This window comes from Gopherus flavomarginatus, chromosome 3, assembly GCF_025201925.1.
Source record: "Gopherus flavomarginatus isolate rGopFla2 chromosome 3, rGopFla2.mat.asm, whole genome shotgun sequence".
Lineage (NCBI taxonomy): Eukaryota > Metazoa > Chordata > Testudines > Testudinidae > Gopherus > Gopherus flavomarginatus.
The window spans coordinates 78,041,190-78,060,075 of NC_066619.1; the positions used below are offsets into that span (position 1 = coordinate 78,041,190).

At 42.2% G+C, this 18,886-nt stretch overlaps 1 protein-coding gene across 3 annotated transcripts in view; it reads left to right on the forward strand.

The window, feature by feature from the left end:
* Positions 1-1,127: 1,127 nt before the first annotated feature.
* SNCAIP (synuclein alpha interacting protein) overlaps positions 1,128-18,886 on the forward strand; it is a 123,023-nt gene continuing 105,264 nt past the window's right edge. For 2 of the 3 annotated variants that reach the window (XM_050945655.1, XM_050945657.1), the window contains exon 1: positions 1,128-1,286. The gene's annotated coding sequence lies outside the window, so the exon portion shown is untranslated. Of the gene's footprint in view, positions 1,287-1,707; positions 1,930-18,886 lie in introns of those variants that run through there. The other variant, XM_050945656.1, reaches the window with a different exon arrangement.

Genomic DNA, 18,886 nt, shown 5'->3' on the forward strand with positions numbered 1-18,886 from the left:
AACAAAACAATTACTGTAATGTTTAAGCAGAGTGACCACCTGGCCCATGTTTGACAAACATACTATACATTCGGAAGCAGAGGCACAGCTTGTAACTGCACTAATCCTCAATAACATGAAATAAAATATGGTTTTCTAACAGAGGGAGTTAAAATTAGTTTAATGGAAATGTGTTCCATACATTGCAAGGGTGCCACCAACTCCATCTGTATCTACTGAAAGGAAAACATGACGTGTGCTTTCCAGGTTTTATACTAAGCCAAAACCCAAGGTTTTATTTTAAACAGATGTGAACGAATTAAACCCAATATTTTCAGGTATTTTTAGTGCAATATGATGCCATGTGATTAACACGTTATACCATGAGATGATGTGTGTTTCCACCTTAAAGATAGCTTTTTAGTCATCATTACAACTTGTGCCTGCTGCTGCCAGCAAATTACAGCTCTGCGCCCTATATTGCTACTTTTAGCACACTGGTGTTTTTAAACGGACCCGCTTCTGGAGTGGCGCGTGGTGTGACAGCAGAACCCCCCGAGGGAATTCCGTGAGCAGCACAAGGGCACGCGCCTGGCCCTTCCCGTTCTTTCCGTGCTGGGGCCAGGCGGCATGGTCCGGAAGGCAGGCAGGCTTTTCTGCTCAGCCCTCACCCCAGCTGACCCCCTCAAGGAGCGATCACTGACCCACTTGAGGAGAGGGACATCAAGCCCTAGAAAAACAAACACCCCGGAAATCTCCCCCCAGCAGCTCAGGCGGGGGCAATTCCCGGAGGGGGGTGGTGAAGGACGCAGCGCCCGGCACCCCCTCCTGGCTTTGTCCGGTTTCAGCCCCCCTCTCCCCCGTGCCAGGGGGCAGCGGAGCCGCACGGCCCCTGCGGCGGGGATGGAGCAGGAACGGGCGCCCCGAGCTGCACCCGGGTCTCTGTCACTGGGGGGGGGGGGTGAGGGAGAACGTGCAAGAAGCACGAGCGTGTGCGGGGGGCGAGGACGGGGCGGACAGCTGGTGGGCTGCGGGCGGCAGGGTAAGGGAGTGGGTGGGGCTCTCCCGGCACTCAGGCTCGCGGCGGGCAGGCTCCAGCGCCTCCGCCCCGCCCGGCGGCGCCTCGCCCGCTCATCACGTGGCGGATCTCCCCAGCCCCCCGAATTCCCGGCGTGGGGAATGGCCGCGGCGTGACTGTGACGCAAGCAGCGGGCGGCCGCGTCCCCGAGCTCGCCCGGGCCGCGTTCTGCCGGAGTCTGAGCAGCGGCCCCGCGGAGCAGCAGCACTTTGGCCGGCAGAGCCCCGAGGTGAGTGAGCGAAAGTTCCCTCGAGCCTGGGCCAGGCAGAGCCCCGGGGGCAGCGCAGGCTGCGGCTCCAAGTTTGCACTGGGGGCCCCACCCCTCTGCCCTCGCCGCGGTGCGCGGAGAGGGGGATTCCGGGCATCGCATCCCTTCCGGCAGCGCAGGCAGGGGACGGCGCTGTTGGTCTCCGGGAGAGCAGCGCCTCGCTAGGCAGGGGTTAGGACAGAGCCGGTGTCTCTATAGTAACGCTGCAGCCAAGGAGTTGTTTTAGCAGAGAGATGGTTGACACACAAGAGGCAGCAGCTTCCACCGCTAGCGTATGGGGAATCGATGTTCTTCCCCGCTTGGCTGGCATCCTGTCTAGTATTGGCGCTCATTGTGTCTTCCCTTTAACGAGCCGCTTCATGCAAAGCGGGCACAGAATAAAGGCAGCATCACATACGGGGGAGGGTGGGGTGAAACGAATGCACAATAGGACAGTGTGGGAAGTGCCTGCTAACCCCTCTCCCCCCGTGCTCCAAAATCCAGCATTCAAGACTTGGACATCCTCAGCCACCTCTCTTGCTGGGTTACAGTGTGCTTTGGTTTTGCTGCTTGCTGAAATGTGGCTCCTTTGCTTTTCTCTCCTGATGACTTTCATCTGCAGGTGGTAAGTGAGGTAAAGGGTTATTGTGGCTGTTGTCGAAATTCCAGGTTGTGTTTATTTTAAATGCAAAACAAAACAGTGAAAAGGGAGAAGAAAAATTAGGAGGACGTTACTGGCAGCCACACAATTTCCACAGGAAATGCTAGCATTCTTTGCTGAACGCTGCTTGCAGAGAAGAAATAGGTTTCAGAAATAACTATTGTTGACAATTTTCAGTGTTCCTTGAACTAAATCCTGAAATATAGCAGTCTGTTCCTGTGGCATTTTTGGCTTGCCTGTGAATAACTGGTGAAAAAGGAGTACTCCTGTTGTTTCCCTCTTAAAACAAGCAACAGAGCTCTGTACTTCTTAACAGCATATGATTGACAGATATCTGTCTAGGAAGAAAAGCACTTAGCTCTGTAAAGAAAGAGAATGACGGCAGAAATAAAGAGCCTCTTCTCTTCCCTATAAAGTGGAGCCAGCCCAGGGTTGTGTTTTCCAAATAAAATTAGGGTTTTATCTGAGGGATTTAATTAGAGCTAAAGCATATGCACAATGTCGGTTTTCCCAAAGTGCCACTGGAAAAATCATTTTCTGTGAAATTTGAAGCAAATGCAAATTTATTTGTGTTCTGTTCTGAGCCCGACATCCCTTGTGGGAAAATGGCTTTGAACACTGTACATGTTCTACTGGTACATACTGATAGTTAATAGAAAATTTAAGAGAAGTTTGCTGTTTTTATACCGTAGGGAAATAGCATTTATTTAGTTCTAGGAACAGTAACTATAGAGCTATCTGATAGAAGGACTGCATCTTAGATTACAGTTAAATTAATTCAAGGCTATTCTAATAACATAGGGTTGAAATTTACAAACTATTTACTCAAGCTGCTATCAATGGGAGTCCTTGTTTTTACTCCTACAATGTGAATGAATAAGAGCTCTTAGCATATAAATTGGCTCTGAAATATACTAAGGCTTGATTTTAGTGTCGCCAGCTCATGATATTTGATGTTTGACTTAAAGCCTCAGCACAAGGAGACAATTGATTGTGAGCTTTATATATATATATATGTGTGTGTGTGTCGAGAGAGAGAGCGCTAGGGCTTCGGAACAGAGGCGGTTAATGCGCACCATCTGGGAACCTTTAGTGCGCACCAGCAGGGCATACATACACCAGTTAATGTGCATCACATTAGTGCACTGTGGAAATCAGAAATCACACCCCTGTAGTGCATATTACCCCACCATGTAAAAGGCCCTAAGTTTCTAGCCGTATGGTTGCAAAGAAAAGCTTGGAAATATGATCCCAGTGCACCCTGAAGATTCCAAAAAACAGAAGGCAAATAAAAACAACTCACAGTTTATTTGTCTTTAAAATGTCATGATTTTTAAGCCATGATTTTGAGGGACCTAACTCATGATTTTTGAACATTAAGGTTGGCAGTACTGCCTCTTGCTTCCTTTGAAGTCAGTGGGAGCAGGATCAGATCCTTGAATTGGAAAATAAAAATAATTCCACTTGGTGCAGTTAGGCATGATTCTGCAAATGTGTATTTCTCTGGTCAGTCCAATGGCATGAGGTCCATTAGCAAACCTTTACCAGATCTAAGTCAAGTCAGTAGGACTACTTGAGTAAATAGGCTGAGTACTGAGCAGTATTTAACCCAATGTATAGAGAAAATGTATTTTTTTCATTATTAGTGTTTTTAGTTAGAAAAATGCCATTTGTAATAGAGCTATACAGACAGGCTACTCCTCTTTGCCCAATCATTAACTCAGTCATAACCCAGCAACTAAAAACATATTTCAGATCTTTATGAATTGCCATGTAAGTCTTCCCTGTTTCTTTGAGCTAGGGAAAGCAGATGTGCCTTGCATCATGCCCTGAAGGTTTATAAAGTCTAACTGTTCAGAAAGAGGGAATGGTGGAGGGCAAGATCCAAAGCTGAGGGACCCTCACAAAGAATCTCCTGCTAGATGTCTTCTTAAATGAGTAGGTTCCAACTTGGGCACCCCTGCTGATCTCAGCTGTGGCTTTATAGCAAGTAAGTTAGATGTTAGGTAATGCTCTCATTTGAAATAATTGTACAAGAGTCCGCTCTTCAATATCATTTGATTCTCCTGGAATGGGGAAAAATCGCGAGAGTATGACCTAGCTTCTTTTGGACTGCATTTTGCCTTTAAGGTAAAGAAAGCTCTGTATAAGCAGCAGTGTGTAGGTGCATCTCATCAAATGGACCAGTGGGAGGCACTGTGCTCGAGAGAGGCACCTTTTAGTGGGACAGTGCTTGCTGTGGTTCCTTTTGTGTGCTTTGAGGAGAACTAATTTGCAACACACTTTTATGAGATGCAGCATACCCCCTCATGCTTCCAAACAGATCTGGTTGGTATAAGGTAGGTGTAGTGGAGCCATGGCTCAGTTTGCTGCCCATTCCCCCATTTGCTCCAGAGGAAGGAACATTTTGGGTGATCCACTGAGCATCCAGAGCAGTGATCCAGGAGGCACTAACATGATGGCATACAAGGAGGGAAGAACCTTGGTTCTCTCTGTGACTGTGTTAGAACTAAGCACAATCTATCCCTTTGATTTTTACTCTGACTTGAAATAGAGGCTTGCTGGCATGCAGTTATTTTAATAAAGTCTTTATAATGAACCAGAGCTACCAACATTTTGCTGTATATAGTTCAGAATGCTTAAATATTTAACACAGCATGAAATAATCATTTTCACTGTCAAGATGAAAAATATGTCAAAGAGTATTTGAGAAGTGTTGTATCTTGAATGAAATGTGAAAACAAGTAGACTGACATAGTAAAGGGAGCTTGGAGCCAGCCGGTGGTGGTGGTGGTTTGCCAGATACAAGGTATTTCTTTATCAAAGGGGTGAGGGATGGTTCACATGGAGCAGGTGCATCATTAAAAACACAAGGGAATAGTCCTGCAACAACAGGACTGTTGTCACTATTAAAATAGGATACATGCATCAGATACACTATTGATCCTGGTGTCACAGAGGACTTCTTTGCTGGTGGGGAGAAACAGGCACATAAATATTCTGGTAGAAATTCCACAGCTGTTTATCTGTCTTGTAATTTCATCTTCAGGTATAAAGTTACCAGTGATATACAATATAAAGAAGCTACAGTTACCAAAAATAGCTGATATGCATTTCAACTTTCACAGGTTGGTTAGTACGGAGATCATCCTTTGCTATGCACAAGTCTTATTCTTGTTTTTTTTTAAAGAACGGTTTAAGAAGTATGTAAATGCACCAAAATAGTTTTGTAAACAACACTATTATGTTTTTAACAGCATTTTGTATTTTTCTATATTTAATTTTAAGATTAAATAGGATATTCTGAACTGTTCCTTTATCAATATTTCCCCCCTTCTCACATGGGTTCATCTTAGTTGTTTTCTTGTCCGTGCTAGACTGTTGGCCTTTTCTCTTTATCTGTATAAAGGGGAAAATTGTTATTCTAAACACATTTAGACTAACTTTAATCAAATGCTATTATTGCTGCTGTTGTACAGTCAGATATTCTTCTCAAAGCATGTTCTTTAATTAAGCTGAGTACTAACATCATTTTGGAAACTCATGTTTTGAGCACTGGATACAATATAATATTTGTGCTTGTTGCTAGGACCTGGGCAAAAACTGTTCTTGTGTTACAGAAAGAAATGACCAGGAAATGGGTGTATGCTTAACACCATTATTTGATTTATCTTTACTTAAAACAAATTTAAAATGAGATGTAAATGCATTTTACAATGTCTAGCAAAAAAACAAAATTGAGTTTATACTATATCTTTGAACATGGTGCATGTTATCACCTAGCTACAGTAGAATTGCGATAACCTGGACTTCTTGGTTAGTGCTCAATATGTTTGAATAAATAGGCATTCTGATTATAAGAGTCAATCAACAGAGACAGTGTAACAGGGAAAGGTTGGCAGTTCAGTAGAAGAGGGGAGAGAGAATCAGCTGTTGAGTATCCTATTGTATAGGACTTGTGTTACATAGCATCAGGATGAAATATTTGACTAAAGTAATTTCGTTGGCATAAACTACATGAAGGTTGTTTGTTAATTTTTTCTCTGTATACTTTTTGTTACCTGTGCACAGCATATTAAGAGATCCTTAGGAAAAGGGGAACTGACTTTTAAATTATAATATGATGAGGGTAATTGATGGTTTAATATTCTGGCTATTAGAAAGACATTGGCAAAGTGGCTAGCCCCACAAATTGGCCTACCTTTGTAATTGCCCCCTATTATAGGTCTTATCTTCAGGAATCTCTACATCCATTTAGTTTGCAAACCAGTTTTTGCTTGCTGCATCCAGAAGTCTAAAAAATAATTACATGATTGATATACTGTTAAAAAGGTAAATGGAGCAGTTCTTATGTTATAAGTAGGGTATGTTTTGTTGTGGGTATTTTTAGTAAAAGTCATGGACAGGTCAAGAGCCATGAATTTTTGTTTACTGCTGTTACCTGTCCATGACTTTTACTAAAAATACCCGTGACTAAAACTTGGTGGGGGAGGGAGGACGTGGCTCAGGAGGGTGGCCCTGGGAGTGCCACGGGTGCTGGAGGGAGACGGCCCATGGGAACGCTGTGGGTGCTGGGGGGGGGGAGAGTGCGGCCTGGGGGGCGCCGCAGGTGCTGGGGAGGGGAGCGCAGCCGAGGGCTGCGGGGGGAGCTTGGGTGCTGGGGAGGGGTTGGTAGGGCCGGGGCAGGCTCCCTACCTGGCTTCTGGGAAGCGGCGACACTAGCTCCATGTGCTGCCTCCTCTCGGCCCAAGCCCCAGTTCTGCAGCTCCCATTGGCTGGGTATGCGGCCAATGGGAGCTGCGGGGACGGAGGCAGCACATGAAGCTAGAAGCTGAGGGAGGGGAGTTCCTGTCTCCCTTCCAGGGAGCCCCCGCCAGGTAAGCACTACCCCACACCCCAGCCCTGAGCCCCCCCACATCCAAACTCCTGTTGCTGAGAGGCGGGGTTGGGGGAACCGAGACTGCCGGAGATGTTCAGGCAGCCCCTGGGCCAGGCACACCGGTCACGGCAGAAGTCACAGAGGTCACGGAATCTGTGACTTCTGTGACCTCCGTGACAAACACGGAGCCTTAATTATAGGATAAGAGGCTGTGCATATGCTTCTATTTGTTTAATGTTAGTCTATCAAGTTGTACTTTTGCTAATTTGTTGATGTTGTTTGTTAATTTTTGGAAGCAAGATGGCTCTGTTTACAAATAATTTTAATGAAAAGATTCTTGAAAATAAGATCTTCAGGGGTCTGACCATCTCAAGGGTTAGTATGAGGCTACTAAGTCTTATGCCTGTTGGTCATGAGTGTAAATCTGACTTTTGTCCATTATGACCAAAAGCAGTTGTCATCTCATAACCATTCAGTAGCCATGTGAAAAGCATTGGTGGTGTCAGTTTAATTCCAAGTGGATAGATTTTTCACATCAAAATTGGCACCTTGAAACTGGTATTCTCATTAGAATAAATCAAAGATTATATGGATATAAATAATGAACTACCAGCTCTCCACGGAGAAGTAGTGCCTGAGGGTCTTAGCATGTTAGCAAGTGGTATATTGAAATTTGTACTGTGATTTCCCATGTTGTACCCAATTTGTGGATAAATTGACCTGCAGTCTATCTACATCGCTGATCTTTTCATTTAAAATCAGTAATTCTTCTTACTCTAGGGGCCCCTTCAAACCATCCTCCAAGCTTCCATGGTTTCTCTTCTCCAAACCACTTCTGTGGACTTTAGTGCTGGTCTACGCTAGGGGAGGGGATCGATCTAAGATACGCAACTTCAGCTACGTGAATAACGTAGCTGAAGTTAAAGTATGTTAGATCAAGTTACCTACCGTCCTCACGGCGGGAGCTCGATGTCCGCAGCTCCTCCTGTCGACTCTGCTACCGCTGTTCGCATTGGTGGAGTTCCAGAGTTGACAGGAGCGCGTTCGGGGATCGATATATCGCATCTCATCTAGACACGATATATGAGACGCGATATATCGATCCCCGAGATATCGATTGCTACCCGCCGATATGGCTGGTAGTGAAGATGTACCTTTAGTAGTGCTATGGGAGCTCTCCCATTACTGTTTACCAGGGAGTAAGAACTGAGACAAGGGCTTCTGTGCACCTGCAGTTCACTTTTGAACATACATTTAAGTTAGACAAGCATGCTTGAGCACTGCACCTTTGGTGTGCATTTTGGCTGTGATTCAGCAAAGCACTTAAATCCTCAAGTCTCTGTTCAGCAAAGCACTGGAGCATGTGCTTAATTTTAAACATGCATAAATTCCTTTAGTTGCACGTTTTCCCAACTGAAATAAGATGTACAGGAATGGGGCTTTCTGTTCACCAAGCCGGCTGGTATCCTCAGTCCACAGGATGGTAGTCCCATTCCTCAGTACCATAAAGTCATGGTAGTAGTTTGTAGAAAGGTAGATTTAAAATCTGTAGTAGTGGTTTCTAGATTATGGGATTCTTTGGTGAGGGGAACTAAAAAAGTCTGTGGTGAATTCAAGTAAATTAAAAAAATAGTTGGTATTAGTTATTAAATAAAGCTTTGGGTCTGGGGGAGGCATTGTAGACTGTGACAGCTGTTGAGGTTTTTGGCATCTAAGGAGACATGAGAGAGATGTTTTGGTACCCATGATGCAGGAGAGGCTTTGGGTAGCTCTATTTTCTTCCCAGTTTTAGGCCAATGCAAAAATAAGTTTGGAGTGAGAGGTCATGAATTCAGAAGCCTCTGCCAGCAGCTAGCTGCCCCACAGTATACTGTTCCAGGCTCTGCCACTGCATCCAACAGGGATGGATAAGCATTTTACTGATGGTTTGATATTTCTACTAAAATTATCGGCATTGCAATAGTTGGTACTAGTGAGGCTTTTTACATTATCATTTAAGCTGCTGAGTTAACACCCAATGAAGCTGAATGGGAACATTTCACATCTCTCTTAGGGCATGTCTTCACTAGCAACATTAAAGTGCTGCCATGGCAGCGCTTTAACACGTCTATGTAGTCATGGCACCAGCTCTCCCAGCGCTATAAAAAACCCACTTCCATGAGGGAAGTAGCTACCAGCATAGCTCTCAGTGCTGGTGCACTGTCTACACTGCCACTTCACAGCGCTAAAACTTGAAGCACTCCGGGTATTTTTTCATACCGCGAAGCGAGAAAGTTGCAGCGCTGTAAAGTGGCAGTGTAGACAAGGACATAGTATTATTGCATCATGCTCCCTACAGCCTTTGAAAGCTGTGTTAGTGTACATTTGATTCCTGTATGGAAATTTTTCTTCAAACCATAAGGGCTAGAGACTTTTTTTACATGAAAGTTTAGAACCTGGAGTACAATTATGCAGCAGTTTCAAAAAGGGCAATTATGTGGCTGTTTATGAGGGAACATCAACACATGGTCTTGACTAAAGCAGTGACTTCAACTACACTGAAAGAACCTGTATTTATCTCATTTTATAGAAATGTTTGTTGTCTTTTTGCATATATCAGGAAAGAGACCCACATTATAAAGAGCTGACTTGTGTTTTTTTGTTGTCAGTCAAATTCTCTATTATTAAAGTGTCCCATATTCTTAACCCTGGTATTTTGTTCAAAAATACGGTATTTAGCTATGCTGCTGTTTAAGACACTTCTTTATGGCAATAATATTTGACATTAATAGGTCATACACCAAAATTTGATATGGAGGTATTTGTAATGGAAATATGTTTGTCCTTCCGTCCATTTAAAAAAAAACAAAACCAAATGTAATTTAAGAAAGTTAAGACAGAAACCTTAGTTTCTAAGGATGAGGATGAAACAGGAAAAAAGTGAGCTTGTGTAAATGTTCCATGAGCCACAAAAATATATTATACAAAGACTATGGTGATAAATCAAAAATTAAGAAATAGGATGCAACAAAATGTGTTTCTGTGAAATAACACATGCTTTGGTGACAGAAGGTGAAGCTGAGCTTTTCAGGCTGGTGGAATGTCACAGCTTGTTTATATGCCAAGATAAAAATATTCTCTTTAGTTCAGGGGTTCTCAGACTGGGAGTTGGGACCCCTAAGGGGGTCGCAGGGTCATTACATGGGGGGGGGGGTTGCAAGCTGTCAACCTCCACCCCAAACCCCGCTTGCCTCCAGCATTTATAATGGTGTTAAATAGATAAAAAAAAATGTTTAATTTATTGGGCGGGGGGTCACACTCCGAGACTTGTGATGTGAAAGGAGTCACCAGTAAAAAAGTTTGAGACCCACTGCTTTAGATAAATGATTAAATAGAAATAAATTCCATTATTCAAATTGCAGTTGTGGTTAAAAAAAAGTGATTGTAAAAATGTTACCTTAATGCTATCATTACCTGCTGCTCAAGGAAAAATAGCAGCACTGTTTAGTGGATTAACTAGGAGCAAGGAGTTCCTAATGCTGGCTCTGACTCTGACTCTTTGATGTTAAGTAAATCTTTCTGCCTCAGTTTACCCATTAGTAAAATGGAGAAAACCTGACCAGTGTACTCAATTTACTCATTATAAAGGGTGCTAATAGCAATATCTGTTTCCAATGTGGGGAGCTGATAGAGACCTAACACATAGTTGTCTAACACTTTCTGTTAGAAATGGCTCTTGCAACACTGTCTTGAGAAGCTCTAACACCTCCATTGTTTGCAGTTTGGATCGTTGAAATTCAGCAGGAACAAAGCACTGAGGTCTTTCTTTGGCCCATGAAATATATCTCATGAACAAAGTCCTTCTTTGGCCCATGAAGTTCCATTCAAGTTTGGCTGATGTATAAAGTTTTGAAAATTTCTATTTTCTTTCTGTTGCATTGTCAGCAGAATTTTGGCAGCATGTCAAAATAATAACTGAATATGAATATTGAAATGAAAGTCCAGGCCCCTGCAGTAGCGGCAGCATGCACTGAGATCCCTGGAAGCAAGACAGTCTCCCCAGGAAGAAGTTGTAAAGTGTTGGAGATGGCCCATAGTTAGGGCAACAGCCTGGTACTTTGTGGACGTACATTCAGTTTCCTGCTGTGCCACAGATTTCCTTTGTGATCTTGGTCAAATCTCTTATGGCCAGATTTACAAAGGTATTTAGGTCCCTAAATGTGTAAATAAGCATCTACTGGGGTTTTCAATAGTGCCTAAGTAGGTTAGGCCACGGAACGTCTATCTGCATTTCCAGGTGCCTAAACCCCTTTTTAAATTTGTCCCTCAGCCTCTCTCTCTGTACCTCTGTTCCCCATTTGTAAAATAGAGATATAGCATTCCTCTTCCTCATAGGAGTGCTGTGAGGGTAAATGCATTGAAGGTTGTCAGATACTCAGATGTACTACAGTAATGGAGATCATATAAGTACCCTAGGTAAATAAGATAGAGTGGAGGGGAAAGAACTGGGCTGGGCTCCCCCCAACAATCTATCCCTCTGAAAGTGCTAGGTGGGTAAGAAGGTCCCCCACTTCCTGGAACAAGGGAAGAGAGATGGCCAGGCCAGGCTCCCCTCACAGACTGAGTAAGTCACCTCAGCAACCCATTCTACCCCACCCTCTTGGGGGAATGGCCTTTTGCTGCCAGCTAATGTAGTTAGTCCTATATTTCAAGTCATGCTAAGGTTAAGGGAACAAATTTTATACATGGAACGGTTGTTACAGTTGCATTTTTTTTACCTTTTGCTTTTTAAAAAAACAACAACTAGGAAATCACATACAGAATTTTAAAAATACTGTCATTTAGGTTACAAAGTCAAATACTGGAAAGATAGGAAATGCCAGAATTAAGCCGGTGGTCCCATAATTCAGACCCCTTGTGTGTATACATTGCAGTACAGTCTTCAATCTGCCTCTTTCAGTGCACGGGCTGCACAATGCTCATATAATGACTCAGGGTTGGGTGGTGGACAAAATTGTAAGCTAACATGGGATAAAAGGGAAGGTCCTGTCATGGACAGAAGTGCTGCTGAGCATCCGTCTAAAGTCAGTGGGTGCCCAGTACCTCTGGCAGTGGTTAAGTGCAGGTCTGGTGATATGGGCAGAAGACGGGGAGTCATGATGTCCTGAGTTCTGATCTGTGTCTGACAGTGATTGCTTTGTCTCTTTATCTCAGTTCCTCCATTTGTAAAATGAGACTTATAATCCCCTTCTATTTTGTAGTGGAAATAAATTCATTAATACTTGTAAGGTATTTAGATATTATAGTGAGGACACTAGTAAAGGCAATGAGGAAGTGAATTATTTTGCATTCATTGCTGCAGATGGATGGGGTGCAGTAAATGAGGCGGGCTACTGCTTGAAGGATGAGGAGAAACATTTCTGTACAGTGGCCCTATTCCCTGAGTACTCACCTGCTTGTGCACTGAATGAGGCGGGGTCCTGTGGAAAAAATAGCATGTGATGTGTAATTAAGACTGTATTTTAATGTATATGCACAAGGGGCTGAATTAAGAAAGCACGCACAACATGAATTCAGCCATTTTCGAACTTTCTAGTGTTTGACTTCAAAACGTAGACAAAGTTCTTCTAACGAAATTTAAAAAAAATAATTGTTTTGAGATTCTCTAATGGAAGGCAAAAAGTACAAATGATTATTATTTTATTTAAGTCATGTCTGCTGCCTGCTCAAAACAAATGTGTGTGTTTGTTTTTAACATTAGCAACACTATAAAGCCAGTATACTGTAGCTGCAGAAGTACAAGTTACATTCTCTTTCTCATTAATGTAATTAAAAATTTCAGGTGAACTGTGATTCCAGAAGGCCACATTCCAATTTCAGTTATATAGGTGTAATTCTGGAGTAATTCCAGAGAGATCAGTGGAATTATTCTAGATAGGGATGTAAAAGTTTAATCAGTTAACTGGTTTAATCAGTCGATTAAACTGCTGCTTCCCTGCACCCAGGATTCTGCTGCTGCCCCATGGCTGGCATCCCGGCTGCCAGGCGCAGGACCGGCACAACTCCTTAATGGTTAACTGTTTAACCAATAGAATTTTAATAGGTTAAACGGTTACCATTTTTAAACCCTATTTACATCCCTTATTCCAGACTGTTACTGAGTGCAGAAGCTATCTCATTATTTATTTATCTCATTTATTATTTTTGGCGGTCATAAAATTAACTGAAAATAACAGTATTTAACTTTTAAGCACTCCAGCAAACTCGTACACATCCCTCTTATAGAAGATGATGTATAAGGCTGGTCATTCGTTTATCATGACAGAAAATGACTGTCATTTAAAATATACTAAAATGAAGAAAAAGTCATAGCATATATGATTGCCTATAATATAATATATAATTGTTTTGGAAATTATGAGAAAATGTAGATATATTTTACTTTGAAATACATTATTTAATACTTTTTAATAATATTTAATTACTTTGGACATATAGAGTCAAATTTGTAAAAGTTAATCGAGCAATCTCACTGGGTAGTGGGTAGGTCTAAGTGACAAAGATTTAAAAAAAGACCTAACAGTCATGAGTGGTTTGGGGTTATGGTGGCTTTTTTTCTTTTTCTTTTTGTTTTTTGTTTTGGGGGGGGGGGCGCGGGGAGAGGGGTTCCAAGGCCATGATATGCATAGATTTACAACCTTTATAATGTGCCTCCGTTCTTGTGTACTGCAAGCTTCTCACAAATGCTTTTGACCACCCTGCAAGTAAATCTTACCAGCATCATTAGTAAGTTTCACTTGAAACTTGCAATTCAATGGTGTGTTTCTCTTTTTCCTTTGTTTATTAGGGTTTGCCAAATGATACTTAACAGATGACACCTGTAATTTTCATTTTGCAGATGGCAGAGCTGGCAGACTAATGGACTAGGTTGTTCAAGTCAGAAAAAGGAGTATGCAAAAGGAGAGGAATTGGTAATAACATGGCAGGACAGGGAAAGAAGGATTATACAACAGATGAGACAATATGGAAAGAGACTGGTTCCAGCAGTGTTGCTGACATTCAGTGCTTTTATATGCGAGCAAAGAGATACAGATGATTTTACACAAATTGTGGATAAATTTGGGAGATACTGTAACACCTGGAGATATGTTACTTAGGAAGAGACATTTTTTTAAATTAATAATTAATGGTAATATTAAGCAAAAATCATCTCAGTATTAGATATAGGACATGCATTTTTGGCAAGCAAATTTAGATGAGTTAAGTTCTAAATTAATAACTTTTAAATCACTGTTTTAATGTTGCAATTGTAAGTGAATGGCATTTAGCATTAATTCTGTTCCCAAGATATTTTAAAAAGTAATCACACAAACCATTGCAGGATTACAAAACATTGAAATTCTAATGGATGATTATTTAATTTGGCTCCGGGAATTTAGAGAATGCAATGCAAGATTTAGGGAAATGTTGCAGAGGTACCTCTCTGTGACCTTAAAAAAAATCCCCAACCAATCCATGCCTCAACAGTAGCTATTTGTATTCAACATGAATTGAGCAAAGATATTTTAATTATTGAATCAGTTAAAATAAAAGTTCTAGTTCAAATATGCATTCCACAATGTAAAATGTATCTAAGGAGACTTCTAGATCTGATTTATGGTCAGTAAGAGAATTTCTGGATAATGACATTGTCTAGTATTGGGAAGACAGACAGAAACAGACATTTTATTAATTAAATCATCATTTCAAAACATTTCAGCTGTAATTACAGTATTTACCTGAACTTTTTACATTGTTAAGGCAACAGTTTTGGCATGGAATTTTTTAGTAAATTTAATGGAAGAGGTGCGCGGGGGAAAAACACTAAGTCACAGAAAGGTCAGCAAATAATGTAGTTTTCACTACATCAGTATACCCACAAGCATAATGGAGGGTGCTGAAAGATGAGGCCGAGGGTAGGGAATTGGTGAGAAAGCCCACCCTGTATTGACCTTGCATTGGCGGCTCCTGTCCCAGAGGGCTGGGCATGGGTTATGTACGTTCATCAACCATTCAGGAGGCAGGGTGTAACTGTCACTTCACAATATGTTGTATTTCATCTAGAACAAGTAATGTTTGATATAAAGAGTAATGGCTTATGGTAGAATCACACTAATTTTGGAAATTATAAATGTGAATCAAGAATCCTTTAGCATTCAAACAGTTAATTTCCTCTGCGTTTTTTGACTGTACTTTTAAATATTCACACAAGCTTCTATTGTTTCATTGCTTACATTAACAGGATGCAGTTTGTCAGATAATTTAGGAGCACTGTAAGTTGATCTCCTGATTACCATCTAGTAGCTTGCCTTCCGTATTAAGGAAAAGGAATAAGCAGTGGCTTTTATGTGGAGTTCACTGTATTTCAGTTGCTAGTAATCTTTGAAATAATGAAGTGAACTACAGATAATCTTGACATGAAATAGTACAGCATTTTATGTTTCTCTTTCAGTGTTCCAAGCAACCATGATTTAATCCATATAAGTCTTTTGTTCACTCTCAAATCGGAGTTTAATGGAGGATTTACAGAAATGTTGGACAGCACAAATATATGTGTATGATTGATGCACTGTTCTGTATATATCATATAGTTCTGCATGATGAATTATTTGGTGTTTTAGTATTAAAAACAGATGATAACATATAGCTTCAGCATTATTATATATGCACAGGAGATGGATACAGTAGATTCCACTTATTAGCAACCTCTCTGTTCTCAGCAAAAAGTTGCTATAATTCAAAGGTGTGCAGGGCTTCAGCCAGGGAAGGAAGTGCCTGGGACACACCAAGGCCAAGCCACTAGGGCCAGGCCAGGGCTCAGCGTGGTGAGCACAGAGAAGTACCCTTCAGCCCTGTGGGCCCCAGTGTCCCTGCTCACTGTGGAAAGTCTCAGCCCTTCCTGTGACTGTCCTGACCTCAGCCTCCCCTCCCAGATATAGGCAGGTTTGGGGCGTTGTAGCCAGGGCACGCAGGCCAAAAAGCTGTTCATAAGCAGCAAGCCTGTTGCCAATATTAGAATCCTATTAACGTTAAAGTGAATGGCATGGGATTGGTTCCTAGCAAAATGTTCCTATTAAAACTTCTGGTTAACATCAGGATTGCTATTAAGTAGCATCCACTGTATATGCATATATAGTGTGTGTGTTTGTGAATTCTGAGCATCCTCAAAATGTACTATAAATGTGGCATTCATTCCTGCCAACAGCCACGAGTCAGTGGAAAATAATTGGTAAAATCTGAAAAATACACATTCACAATTTATTAATATTAATCTCTAAATGCAAGTTGCAGATATTTACCCATTAATTTTATTTTTAGTGATATTTTGAAGCTCCTAAGAATTCCTGTTTGTGAATGTGCTGCATTGACACTGATATTTAAAGTAGCTTAGAAAATGTAGATAAGTTAATAATAAATATAAATTTATATTATTAAGACTTACTGACAGGTTATAAAGGTTTATGAAGGATGGAAAGCAAGGTTGCTTGCTTTTGATTTGAGAATATCACTTTGTGAATGCAACTTTTGAGTTTTACTTGCAATGTCATAAATTCAATCTGAAATCACAATTATCATGGTATATGTATTTTTTAAGAGTTGCAGTTTTCACTCAGAGTGACTGTTGCACTAAAATTTCATAGCAAGTGGAGAAAGAAAGTGTGTATCTTTTAAGCCTATTTTGTTAAGCAATATTTTCCAGTCTGTGTCCAGTTCTCGAGAATGACAAAAGTATAGATTTGTTCAGTTGAAGTGTTTTTGCACATTCAGATTTCTAGAGAGAACTTTGTTTGACAAAGTTTGTATATGGATGTGTTATTTTAACCTGGGTTTAGAATTATAATTAAATTACCAGTATTCAAAACAAGTGTATTCAGAGAGATTTTTGGTAGGCTTGTTTAAGAAAATATTTTTGTAGACTGTAAAAATTACAATGAAACACTTACTAGCTGTCCAATTTAAACATGAAGCATTGTACATTAATTGCTCAAAGTATATCAGTGGCATAGTTCCCACTGCATTATGCATGCTTTATTTTATTATTGATTGTTCTCAATTTTGCTTCTAACTTTACTTCTTTCCCATTCATATCTTCGTAGGTACTATAATTCTTTCTTTACTTGGTTCAGTGTTTTGTCCTTAATTTTATTCTGATCATTTCTGTCTCATGTCTTTGATGTTTTTCTAACATTTAAAACAGAAAATGTATGCTCTCTTGAAGGAGCTGTAGCTTGTAGATTGCTGAGTGCCTTTTGTGAGTTCAGAGTTCATATTTGGGACCTTTTTCTGCAATATGAGTAATCTGTTTTTTATATGAGTAGTCCCATTCATTTCAATGAGATTATTTATGTAAGTAAAGTTTCAGTATCAACCCACTGGCTTGGATTTGACTCCTACTGTCACGCTGCCTGGTATGGGACACAGCTCAGAGTGCCAATCTCAGTTCAGACTGCCAGAAAACAGGGCAAGCACCCCAAACTGGTGGTATATTCTAGTAAGATTTCATCAAGTCAGTAACAGATGTGTGCTTCCAAAATGCTGTACTAGCTACAGACAGTCCCTGTAGCCACAGACAGTCCCCTTCAGGTCCTCTAACCCCTCATACACCACCCAGAAAAAACAGACTTCTGTGATAAATTATTATTAAAACCACAAATCACATATATTGGGTTCTTCCAGTTCCAAAATCTGCTAGTTTGCAGTAAGTCTCTCTGGATCACCCAAAAGATTGGGGGTCCTCAGTCCATTAATCAAAGCTTCCTTTTGTTAGAAATCATAGTTAAGGCTTTGAGTCTGTCACAGAAGTCATGGATTCCGTGACTTTCTGTGACCTCCATGACTTCTGCAGCAGCCAGTGCAGCTGATCCAGGAGCCATCTGAGCAGCTCGGACAGCCCCTGGGCCAGCCACACCGCTGCAGAGGTAGTCTTGGGCCACCGCCCCCCTCCCCGCCAGCAGGAGTATGGGTGTGGGAGGGGGCTCAGGGCTGGGGCAGAGGTTTGGGGTGCGGGAGGGGATAAGGGGTCTGGGCAGCACTTACCTTGAGGAGGGGCTCCCCAGAAATGGCGACATGTCCCTCTGCTCTGTCTGCAGGCACTTGGTTCCCGGACAATGGTAGCTGCAGAGCTGGTGCTTTGGGTAGGGGGCAGTGCGCAGAGCCTCCTGGCCGCCCCTCCACCTAGGAGACAAGAGACATGTTGTTGCTTCCAGGCAACCACATGGAGCCACGTAGGGAGCCAGCCAGTCCCCTCAAACCCCCCGAACACCAGCAGGAGTCCCGGGCTGCATGCTGCTGCCTGCCTCCCCCCAGCACCAGCGGATGTTCTGGGCCATGTGCCACTGCCTGCCCGCTCCCCAACAGCAGCAGGGGGCCTGGGCCATGCACCACCACCCATCCCCCTCCAGTACCAGCAGGGGTCCCGGGCTGACTCCCCTGCCCTGAGTTCATCCTGGCGTCCCTGGCCCCCTGCCTTAGAGCACCCACAGTGCCCCTGGTCTGCCCCCTTCCCCAAAGCACCCAAGTTTTAGTTAGGGGTATATAGTCATGGACAGGTCACGGGCCGTGAATTTTTGTTTACTGCCCATGATCTGTCTATGACTTTTACTAAAAATACCCGTGACTAAAATGTAGCCTTAATCATAGTCCAGAGATGTGAAGCAGGAAAGAGGCAAGAAGGTGATATTACAGTCTCCAGTTTGTAACATAAGAACAGTCATATTGGGTCAGGCCAAAGGTCCTTCTAGCCCAGTATTCTGTCTTCCAACAGTGGCCAATGCCAGGTGCCCCAGAGGGAATGAACAGAACAGGTAATCACCAAGTGATCCATCCCCTGTGCCCATTCCCAGCTTCTGGCAAACAGAGGCTAGGGACACCATCCCTGTCCATCCTGGCTAATAGCCATTGATGGATCTATCCTCCATGAATGTATCTAGTTCTTTTTTGAACCCTGTTATAGTCTTGGCCTTCACAACAACCTCTGGCAAGGAGTTCCAGAGGTTGACTGTGCGTTGTGTGAAAAAATACTTC